Source organism: Mus pahari, chromosome 20, assembly GCF_900095145.1.
Source record: "Mus pahari chromosome 20, PAHARI_EIJ_v1.1, whole genome shotgun sequence".
NCBI classification, from domain to species: Eukaryota; Metazoa; Chordata; class Mammalia; order Rodentia; family Muridae; genus Mus; species Mus pahari.
In genome coordinates, this window is record NC_034609.1 from 4,936,827 (window position 1) to 4,949,324 (window position 12,498).

Below are 12,498 nucleotides of genomic sequence, written 5' to 3' on the forward strand. Positions count from 1 at the left end.
TTGGAAAACAAGTGCACCTAACATAAAACAAAGGGTCATTTTCCTATTTCCTCTTCTGAAAGAGCTCAGGCTTGTCTCAGCTGCTCTACAGTATCATCTGGGTTCCAAGGGCCTACAGTGTGCCTGGTTCATCTTCAGTTTGTGTCTTTGTCAGTCACCAACTATAAGAGCATCCTCTGTATGATGACCATAGCTCTAGCCATCACATCCTCATTCTACAAAATAGAGAGAGAAGGTAATCTACCGACTTAATTCCAACTCTCTTCAAAGTATTCTACAAAATAGAGAGAGAAGGTAATCTACCGACTTAATTCCAACTCTCTTCAAAGTATTCTACAAAATAGAGAGAGAAGAAGAAAAGGTGTTTCAACTATTGGTGAGTTTTTAGAAATCTACTTGTCAGCTTCCTTATATAGATCCTTGTTCTTTTCTGTCTGTGAAGAAAGCAGAAAAAATGAAAATATGCATCTATCTATATGACTTTAGTAAAGATATCATAGATATTACATACTAAACATTTACTAGAGTATCTACTGCTGCTTTGGGAATTGGTGGTATTCTATCAAGAGACACAGAATAAAGGGTTAACAAAATCAGAGACTTTAGGTTATCAACAAGGCAAAAATAAATGCTCCAAAGACCTAAAGTACCACACAAAATTAAGATGAAAATATGGTAGAACACAGAGAACATAAAGGTTAAGACTATCCAAGATTCCCATCTATGTTTAGTATCTGAGGTTAGGTGTAGTAATACCAAGTTATGAAGGGAGACAAAGTTGTGTCCATTCAATCAACATTTAAGAAATCTCTTAAATATATAATAAATTTGAAGATAAATATTTCAGGACTTAAAGAAATTGACACGTACCCATCTTAAAAATAACTTAACAAAAATTTGTCTCCTAGACCAGATCTACAAAAAAGTGATAGTGTTCCTTAACCCAAGACCTGATACATACATACTGAAGAATTCCATGATAAAGGATAAAAACAATTGAGATCACAGCAGCAATGCTCCTATAACACCCAGTGCTCGCTCACACAAAGGAGCTTCATATCCACTGAGCTATTGTAGACTTTCTGAGATGTGCAGAGGAGCGTTTACATTAAGCATAGACAGGGGCTCAGGGTGGCTGAAGCCACCCTCTGGATTCTTTCCCAGTGGTCTTCTGGCAAGAAACTCAAGCACAACATAATAGCGCAGGGTAGGTTTGGTTTTAGTAATACAGTTGACTGTCACCGAAATGCAGAAAGAGCCAATGATGATGAAGATTTTGAGAGCACGGGCCTTGGCAACTGCTGTAAGAGTCTGGCTTCTCAACGACTGTCCATGAAGATCCCCAAGCTACTCAGGAAAGTCTTAGTCAGTGATGTCACCACTGACATCATCATGGCCAATCCATTCCTAATTACAAATGGACTAACACAAAATTGTTTCATAGGTCACTTTTTATTAAATCCATATCCCAAAGCTGTGTTCAAAGACTCAACAAAGAAATTCAGACTTGGCCAATGTAAGATTTTCATTGACAACATGGGGAAAAATCATCACTGAATTTTTTCTTTCTTTGGCAGTACTGTATCTTAACAGTGTGCTGATTGACCATGTTGCAGGAAATTAAATCCATAAGGGCAGGATCGTTCAGGAGCCTGATGGATAGAACAAGACACCATTCGATCAGGCACCACTTTCCAGAACCAGTTGTTTCTACCATGGTTTTCATGCCAATCTCTTTTTGCTGTTCCAAGACCTGGACTTGCTTCAGGAATAGATAGATGCAGGGCCATTAGCAATTCATCAAAATCACGTATGCCATTAGTTAACAGCAGAAGTGAATTAACAAAGGTTTGTAATGCAACCAATCTCCCAGTGTTGAAATGGAGATTGTTCCCTGGATAAGACACATGTGGAGAAGGGATGACAGCAGAAACCGCAGTGGCCATTCTGCATGGCAAATCACACTGCTGAGGCTTAGAGACCATAGAACTGCAGAGGAGAGAAGCAGCTAAAACAGTAACTGGGGATGTAGCAACAAGGGAAAACGATAATGCAGAAGTTATGGCCCATGCAGAACTAAATGAGAGCATCATGAGCTATTAGGCCGGACATGTTCATGGTTTCAACTACAGGGCTAGGGGCTCTCTTTTAAAATCTTATTCTGAGCAGATGTCAGTTACCCCACCTTCAAGACACACTATTTGTGGTTAATACAAAGAGTGCAGATACAATCAATGTACGTTGTCAGTTATTCTAACACTATAGAGAATGCACACAATGAGATATGTGTATAGTGTATGCATGTTTGCATGTAAATGCATAGTATGTCGTATGTTTCTAAATATTCATGCAGCTTTCAAAATTCCAGACACCATTGCTCAGTGCTGCACAGTTGCCCTAATCTTGAAACAATCCACCTGCTATGGTTTTTCTTAACAGGTTTTTACCGTGTGCTATTCTCAATGATATCTTCTTCCTGCCAGGCTAATCTTCCTGTCTTCAGTGATTGTGTATAGTATGGTGAAGATTTTTCCAATATTGTGTCCCTGTCCCCATGGCTCTGCCTTCTTCTCTTTACTTCCATAGGCCCTTTCTTTCTTCCTTGAAGACCAATTCCATGAAATTATTTTCCCATGTGTCTCATGCGCTATTGTGATCTCTAAAAGAAACCTACTCTCCTTGTCACTGATGGGCACTGAATCACAAACCAGATTGGATGTTTCTGCTATAGCAACTGTGTCTTTTTCCCCTTCCAAATGGGTTACAGCTGTAATGAGGACGAGGCCCTTTGCCCTTTACCGAGCACCTGAGTTTCAGCTATGCTCAGTCTTCTTTAGTCTCAAAACCAAAAAAAAAAAAAAAAAAAAAAAAAAATGGTATTGTGGTCAGATAATATTTTCCTGATGTAGCACTTGACCTACTCTAAAAGTTGACCCAGGGTATGGGGCAATTCATCTAACTTACCTAATTACATTCCGTGAATATCAGCAAGCAGGCATGAATTTCAAGGCTTTGTATGATGTTTATTGAAGCATTTGCCTTGATTATTACAAGTGGTCTAATAGGCACTCTCTGAGGATAGCCAAATGTGGGGATTCATTTTATAGATGAGAGCGAAAAGTCCAGGGTATTAAATGCTTTGTGTGAGGATATGTAAGTACTAGAGGCAAGATTGGATGTGAACCTCTATTTGCATTCTCAATAGTATAAAACTTGGAATTTTATATAAAAATACACAAACCATTCATATTTCCATATTTTCAGGTCTTAGGCTTTTCTGCGAACCTTCAAAGGGAGCCTTCCCAAAGATAACATCTTTATATAAATTACCTTATAGAGTTGTTGAGCCTCAATTTCTCCTTGGTTCAAGTTCTCATTTTCAGTTTCTTCTCCCAGGTTTACAAGTGGAACTCTGAGTCAGGGGACTTGCAATGTGAAGCTCCTTGCCCAGTTTAGCTATCTGGTGGTGTCTAACAGCATTAAAGCTGCCACTGAGCTGCCTTTCCTACTCAATTTCACAAGACAAACAATGTTATTAAAAGTAAACTGTCAGAGATATGCTTACAAGTTGCGTCTCTTCCATCTTGCCCCACTTCTCTTAATACACAGGCACGAGGAGCTAGTGGGCAGAGGAGAGGGGCAGCTGGCTCCTTTGGAGCTGGCTTGCTGGTCCCCGAATGTTGCGCCATGCCATTCTCCGGGACATCTGAGAAAGCTTTGTCGGTGCCTGCTGTCAAAGCTTCACTTTAACCTCCATTTAGTTAACTGAATCAAAAGCAAGAACTAACTATGAAGTTCATTCAAGGCTCCCACGGGGGCTCACTCTGCAATCTTGGGGGCCTCCTCAAGCTAGAACAGAAAAGCAATAATGTGCTTAGGACTGCAGAGTAAGCAACACATGGTTAAATTTCAGATAAAGATAACAGGTGTGATCTGTTATCTATGTAATACTTGGGACACACTTACAAAAAGGTCTCTATCTAGCCATTGTAATTAGCTGAACATTCTGTAATGCTTAATCTGAATACATACATCCAGTTCATTATTGTAGATCTATAATGCCCAGTGGGTTTTTTTTTTTTTACCATGATCGCATGCAAGCCAATATTTGATATAATGCATGCCCCTGGAAGTACTTCATTCTCCTGGAGATTGCTTCTGTGTCAGGGAAAAACATCCCAGGGTGGTGGTAGGAGCTTGTTGGCCACATTGGTCACCTGCAAGATGACCAACTTACTATTCCCTGTGGAAAGCAGAAAGGTACGGATGGCTGTAGTCTCAGGGTAGTTCCCCAAAGTGTAGTTTCTTGTGAAGTATTTTAATTATTATTTAAAATGCACGAGGTTGAAGAACAGGAGCTCTGTGGACAAATAGATTGGGTAATGGATAAAATTCACCTCATAAATAAAGATTCGTTTTTGTTCTAAACCAAAATATGTAATCAATCTTTTAAAACAAAAATCACATAGGAAACATAAGTACTTAATGACACATATTGATTTAAAAAACAAACCTGGGTTTGAGCTTTAAGGAAGAGCTTGAGTATTCATCTCTACTTCAGGTCCTGTCTAATCTTATGGATGTAGCAGTGAACGCGACACATTCAAATTTCTCTTTCCTGGGCAAATGCTAATATGTAAAAATTTTTAAAAATCAGAGTTTGATAAATGCTATTAAGTGCTAAATAAAAAAAAAAGATGAGAATGTTTGGGAAATGCAGGTTTCTGACTGATGGTTTCATTAACTTTTCGTTAATCAGAAAATGCCAATTTGTTTAAGACCCTGTGTTAAAACACGTTCTAAACTGTATGCACAGCACTTTGAACAAATGTTCCACTCCAACACAGCAATGCCATGCTAATCCCTCTAGGCAGCTTGGCCTTGCTCCCATGAGCTAGAAATCTGGAGGCCAGACACCCAGTAAAGAACAAGGCTTCTCGCCCTGGAACTTCAAGCCATGGAACGTCACCACCCACGTCTCTTGGGGTAAATTACTCACTGACTTGCCTCCCATTCTCCATTTTTAACCCAAGATGTCGGCCTTAGATTTTTAGACCACTTTCTGCTCCCACTTGCATTAATTCTTTGAGAGCTTTCAAATGCTACTTGACCAGAAAGACGTCATCAAATATGTCAGCTCTCCAGGCCTGTGATGTCCACAAAACAAAGATCATCACCTAGCCCAGACAAGTTTCCTTAGCACATATGGAGGAGTGTCATGTGGAAAATCCTTCTGACCATGGGAAGAACCATTCTCTCATGCTCTGACACGCAATCTTTTCCTTTTGGTATCATCGGCATATCTTGCCATGTCCTACAAATGATTCTGAGTGTCTACTGTGAACAAAGCCCTGTTGAACATCCAGGATATAGTAGTAAAAATGTAAAATGTGTTCAGTGACCTTAACCATATAGGAGAAAGTTAGTAGAGAAGTAGTTACAAGTGTGATAAAACTTAGTCAATTAAATATGCAGGGGTCAGGTACTCTCCCAGCCAGAGAGCCCAAGAACTCGTGAGATATTTGTACTTTCAAGGAGTGCTAAGGGACTGAAGATACCCAGGGAGTGCCAAAGGATAAAGAGGGACAGACACAAAGGAGGGGCCATTCCCTTTGGGATGCCAGGTTAGTGTAAAGGACTTTGACTTCATCCTAACAGCCGTAGTGTGTCTGCCCAGGCTAGGCCTTTCAACCACGGGTGATTTTCTTCCACAGTATCTGGGACATCTTGGAATGAAAAACCTTGAATAAATGAAACTCTCCCTCCTCTCTCCCTTGTCCTTGGTAATGTGGCCCTGCTGAGGACAACTGCATTACAGTCAGTCTCTCTTCTTTCCATCTCATTCAGAATTTTGAGTTGCTTTATTTGTCTGTGCCCTGATTTCTCATTCCTCTCATTGTATGTTGTAAATTTCATCTCTCTTTGTCATCTTCAATTTCCTGTTCATCACCTACCCCTACCCCCAACTGCCCTGCCCAACCCTAATCACCACCTGGTTTTGTTTCTTTCAAAAACAAGGCCACTGAGCAGGAACTCAGCGTCCCCCTCTCCCACCCAGACACTAACCCCTCCACCCCTCTCTCCTTTCCTCCATTGGAGGGGGGTTGAGAGTAGTTTTCCTCCTTAACACCGTTCATCTCTCCACTTTTCCCTGTGAGCACATTATCACAGTTTGCCCCACCATTTAGTCTTTTGCTTTTCCGAGTCTTTACCTTCTTACCACCCCCGATTTGTTTCTAGATGGTCCTTACACTTGCTTTGTAGTCTGCATCGTATTATCAGGAATAATCTCTTTGAATGTCTGCTTTGCCCAGTGGGTAATATGTTTCTCAGAGGTTGGCTGATGAGTTCTAAATTCTTCCCTTTCAAAGGGTATTATCTACCCTTCAGAACATGGCTTCCACTCCTTTCTAGATCATACCACAAGGTGATGGCTTTGACCTTGTATATTTTTAAGGTAATGTACTCATCAAGTAAGAAGAGATTCAGCAGGGAGAGCTGGTTTGGATTAGGCGAGCATCTTAGGACATGGTGGGGCGTGGCTACCATGGTGTTTGGTTGCAGGATGGGATGAAGAGCACTGGCAGAGGAAATTATGAAGAGATCAGAGACCCTCGGGATGCTTTAAACAGAGTTTGACTCCTGGCTCCCAAAGGACTTACATTCGGAATTGTTGACTGTACAAGACCAGACTGAAGATGAGAGGCAATAACTTAGTCTAAGGACAGTAAGAAGTGACAACGCTGTAGCGCTGAGAAGAAAGAATGAACGTGAGAGATACACTAGCCACCCACAGGAACCACTTGCAGGAAAGGACGTTCATGAGTCCGATGAGCAGGTTGTAATGGCAGTTCTTTGTCTGTTTTCAGAACCTAGAAGACCACAAAATGTCCTGCAGTGCCTTAGCTCTCACAAGGACTGCTCCACATGATCTAGAGCAGCAGCTGGGAGAATTGCTAATGTCATATGTGTAGTGTGTCTTTGTATGCTAATTCGCTCACTCAGAAGCCTCAAAGCAGCAGAGTCTGTGCCCCTCTGGCCCCAGCACAGAGTAGTATGAATGTTTATTGGGGTGCAGGGATTACGTTTTATTCCTAGATAAGACAACCGAGTCATTAAGAGGTTAGAAATCTTGCCCAAACATACTCCACTGTTAAGTGCTTAAGTAAGAGCCAAAGCGCTAACAACTTCTTCTTTTTAGGTCCAGCCTGCCACCTCGAACAGTACCAGGCACCTTGTGGAGGCTTCTTGATTACGGGTAAATCATACATAGATCAAAATGGTTGCTTGGTAATTGCTACAGGGAGGAGGTGCTAATTCAAGTTAGTGTTATTCCTCAGAAGTTTAACTTCCTCAGAAGCAGGATTTTAAGGAGGATTTTGAGTTTGTGGTGGGTTGAATTTTTCACCTTATCTGTAACTACTACTACACTGGCTTCTATCTCATGATAGAAGGGGTTCAGCCCTTTAGTGGGGGAGACAGATTAACTTTGGGAAAAGAGCAAAAGAATATCAGAAGGGGCCCACCTATGCTGGAATTTCTCTGAAGAGCAGAACGTGGGAGCCAAAAGCTGTGTCCGATGAGATCTTATCTTGGGAAATACAGACAGATGGTGGTAAGGGGAGGTCACTCATTCTGTCATGATTGCTGGTGAAATAGAGCACTCCCTTTTAATAACATTATCCTTGTGTCCACAAAAAAATATTAGCTTTTTAAAAATTTTATAAACTATGAGGAGAAATTTTCATGCCCTCTGTGTTCCAAATATATATATATATACCGTAAGTAGCTCAAGAAGAAAGAAGACCAAAGTGTGGATGCTTCAGTTCTTCTTAGAAGGGGGAACAAACTTCTCAAGGGAGGAAATGCAAAGACAAAGTGTGGAGTAGAGACTGAAGGAAAGGCCATCAGAGACGGCCCCACCTCGGGATCCATCCCATACACAGTCACCAATCACAGACAGCATTTTGTATGCCAAGAAGTGCTTGCTAACAGGAGCCTGATATAGCTGTCTCCTGAGAGGCTCTGCCAGAGCCTGACCAACACAGATGCAGATACTTGCAGCCATCAGACTGAGCATGGGGACTCCAATGGAGTACTTAGGTGAAGGACTGAAGGATCTGAAGGGGATTGCAACACACAAGAAGAGCAATATCAACCAACCAGAGCCCCCAGAGCTCCCTGGAACTAAACTACCAACCAAAGAGTACACATGGAAGAACCCACAACTCCAGACACATATGTAGCAGAGGATGGCCTTATTGGATCCCATCAATGGGAAGAGAGGCCCTTGGTCCTGGAAAGGCTGGATACTACAGTGTAGGGGAATGCCAGAGCAGGGAGGCAGGAGTGGGTGGGTGGGCTGGGGAGCACCCTCATAGAAGCAGGGATAGGGAGGGTGGGGTAGAGGGTTTTGGGGGGGGGAACTGGGAAAGGGGATAACATTTGAAATGTAAATAAATAAAATATTCAATTAAAAAAACAAATATGTTTATGTATATTCACATATAACACACACACCTTAATGCACACACACATGCATGCACGAAAGCACACACACAGACACACGCACGCACACACACGCACACACACGCACACACACGCACATGTGCACATGCGCACACATGCACACGCACGCACATACACGCGCGCACACACACATACACACATACACACATACACACACGCATGCACACACACGCACACACACACATACACACACGCACACATGCACACACATGCACACGCACACACATGCACACGCACACACACGCACACGCACGCACATACACACACGCACACACACACATACACAGATACACACACGCATGCACACACACGCACACACACAATACACACATGCACACACACATGCACACGCATGCACACACATGCGCGCGTGCACACACACACGCACACACACACACATATACACACACACACACACGCACACAAGTGCTTGAGCACTCACGGAGATTCAGAGGCTGACTTAAGTGAGAGAATTGCAGATTTTTCAAGAGCTAAGCATAGAATCCACTGACTGATACTTATTAATGACGAAAGGGGTTGTTTCCAAATTTATTTCTTAACACTCATCTGTTTTCAGTAGAGTTTCTATTGTGCTTGGACTATTTTCTTTGGGACTATTTGCCTCTGCTGTAGTATGAGACCCCACAGATGCAGAGGCGTGCCACTTTGTCCATGTTGCATCCAGTTTGATTAGGCAGGTCGGTTCTGTTTCCAAGGGCAGTCCACAAGGTCCCAGATAAGATGCTGGATAAGGCATGTCTGCTCTCTTCCTAGCTGGCCCAAGCACTCTGCCTTGGAAGGAAGGGTGCTTCAGACTATCTGCTTGAGGATGTTCTCAAATAGACAGAATCTGTGTGTATGAAAAAAAAGAGAAGGAAAAGTCAGGCTACGGGGCAAGTGGAAGCTTTCGGGGGCTTGGTCTACGGCGACCTGGACTCACTCTGGCAAGCAGGCTTTTCTGAGGTAGTGAAAGCTCTCTGGACTGACCTAGCAAATGAAATCTTTAATATGGCCAGTTCACAGAAGGCTGGAGGTTATCACCAGGAAGAGCCACCTGCCTTCTTGCTGGAGTTTTAGAATGTGGACTTCTGACCATTAGAAATGTCCAGACATGGTGCCTTTGATTAAGGGTGCCCTTACACCTGACCGTATTAAGTCTCACACAACTGAGAGACTTGAACTCACTTTCCTCGATTTGGGCAACAGCCAGTAATCCGGTCTATGGTGGGCAGGTGGACTGTCTTTTCTGGTGGTGATGAGGACTTACTTAGAACACTAGAAAAAGCTTTGCAGGAACACCCAGGGAGAAATTACATGGATCACCTTGACTTAAAGCAAAGGGTAAATAATCTGTTTGTTGATGGTCATTTTCCTAAATAACCAGTTGCAGATTTACAGACACATTGGTAACTGCAGCTCCAAGTTCCTGAGAGCCCAGGGAGGCCTATCCAGGAAGACAGGCCACTTGGCACTGGATTCCTTTAGCACACAGAAGGCTGAGGGACAAAGAACCCCTGAAGAACTGTAAGTCTACCTTCTTGCCCCATTTTCCTTGGTGCCGACGTCACGGTGTTGGGGAAGAAGTAGTTGGGAGGTTGTGGAGAGAATTACAGCTGACAGTGCTGCTCAGACTTCTGAGTCGTGCACTTTTTAAAATGCTCGTGCGCTCGATAAAAGCAGCGATGTCTTCCTCTGCCCCCCCCCCCTTGTCCCCTTGAAGAAACTGTACAGCATAAGAAGCTGTGGTTTGTTGAAGTGATAGCAGTTGTCTGCTAATAGTTGTGTTTAAAATTCCTGTTTCTTATCTTATTTACTGACGGATGGGAATGGGGCCTGGAAGACCTTCCTCCCATTCCACCGCCCCCACCCCTGGAGGAGTGAATCACTTGACACAAGGGACATTAGACAACACGGTGGCTTCCTTGTTAAATCCCTTTGGCCTTGTCAGTTCCCGGATGCACAGCTCCCCCCTTGCATCTGCTATGTGTCTTATCAGAGGCCGGCCACACAGGGTGGGCTTCCTTAATTTAAAATCAACAGAAAACAACAACAATAAAAACTGTCCAACTGCAGTTTATGACAGAAGGCATGCATGTGGCTTTGGTTTTTCAACTAACTTTCTTCTTAAGCTTCTTTTGTTTTTAACAACATAGATTAGGAAAAAAAACTATACAAAAAAAATTATTTGCAAAGATATTGCAATTTAAAAAAAAATGTTTTCCTATGGCCAGTCTCTCTTTCTTTCTCTCTCTCTCTCTCTCTCTCTCTCTCTCTGTGTGTGTGTGTGTGTGTGTGTGTGTGTGTGTGTGTGTTTTCCACCTTGTTTTTCTTTTTCTGCTTTTTTCCCCCCTGTAGATTCTGAAAAGAAATAGCAAGCTGTAGGCACTGCCTGCGGCATGCTGGCCATGCTCCTTGGGTGGTCCAAGCCGACTTTATGATTTATTCAGCTAATGGGGAAGGAGCATGACCCCCAGTGACCACAGAAAGAGAGCTGCATGTGGGTTTAATGCTTTCACCACAAAAATGTCTGCTATGACTAAGCTGCGCAGCTGAAGTCACTGTCTGAATGGTGCTAAAAGGAACCTCGGCATTAAATGTGCACTATTTACTATAGCGTGGCTCTCGGGGTTAGGGCCAAGGGTTTCGTACTCAGTTTCAAAGAATTAGCATGGAAGCTGCTAGAAAAATTAAGGCTGTGCGATTTATTTTTACCAGGCTCCCTGGCGAGTTGCTTGGTGAAGGATTTACCTCATATGATTTTTTTTTTCTTTTCCTCTGTTAATAAAGAGTCATTTTAAAAAATGTGCCAGTTTCTTGCATTCTATGGAGTTTTATTGTGGAAGGATCCCAGGTTTTGGTTTGTTTGTTTGTCAGTTGCAGTCTATCACTATGTTATTGTTCTTTAATGTTAATTTGAAACGATAAAAGAATGCCTGGTGTGGAGAGAGAAAGTAAGAGAGGCAGGCTGGGAAGTGAGGCTCATTTCCCACACAGGGTACCCGCTAGAGAGGCTTCTTTGATCCAAGAGCCCTGCCCCGCCCCCAACAGCATCATTACTGGCATTGCTGGGGCAAAGGAATGAGCACATTTTGTTTCGTGTGGATTGTGAGGGAAGGGGTTGAACGGAGGAGGCAAGGGAGGCAGGAGGGAGGGAGGCACGGAAAGCTATTTGCAATTGTGACTAAGATGAATGATCATTACCGTGCTGTAATACCTGCCGTTCAACCTCCAGCACGGCTGCTGGTGCGGAACTGAGAAGCCGATCACTTTGATGTCTGTAGCTCAGAATCCTAGTCCAAAATGCAGCTAACTCTCTGAATGTTCCTCCATCCAAGACAGTTTAGACTTCAAGATCCAGAGAGAACACCCAGCAAGGCACTGGCTTGCAGATTTCATATATATTCAAACAAACAAACAAACAAATAAAAAGCTACGTGACTCAGTTGTCCAGCATTTGCAGCTTAAATCAACTGAAAATTACCAGAAATGACCCTTGTGCCAGCCGGAATTTGTCGTGGCAGGAGTTGGGACCCCTTCTCAACTTCCCAAACACACTGAGATACTTCATGTTCAGTTTCTGTTCTAAATATTTCTTTGCAGAAACATTTCCTTGGGGGGTAGAGGGGGATAGGGAGGTGGTTCAGTCAGTAAAGTACTTGCCATGCACATACTGAGACCTGAGTTCTAAACCCCAACATCCATGTTAGAAGAGCCGATGTGGAGGCGTGCATCTGTGATAGCAGCACATAGAAGAGAGAGATCTCCAGGGTTTCCTGACCAGCCAATCTAGACAATGCACAAGTTCTGGGTGCAGTGAGAGACCTTGTGAGACCTGTCTAATGAAAGAAGGAGACAGACCGAGGAAGGCATTTCATAAAGACCTGTGTCTTCTGTAAACACACATATACAATTACCTGCACACACATGAACTTGTACATGGGCATATACATACACACAATGTTTTCTTTC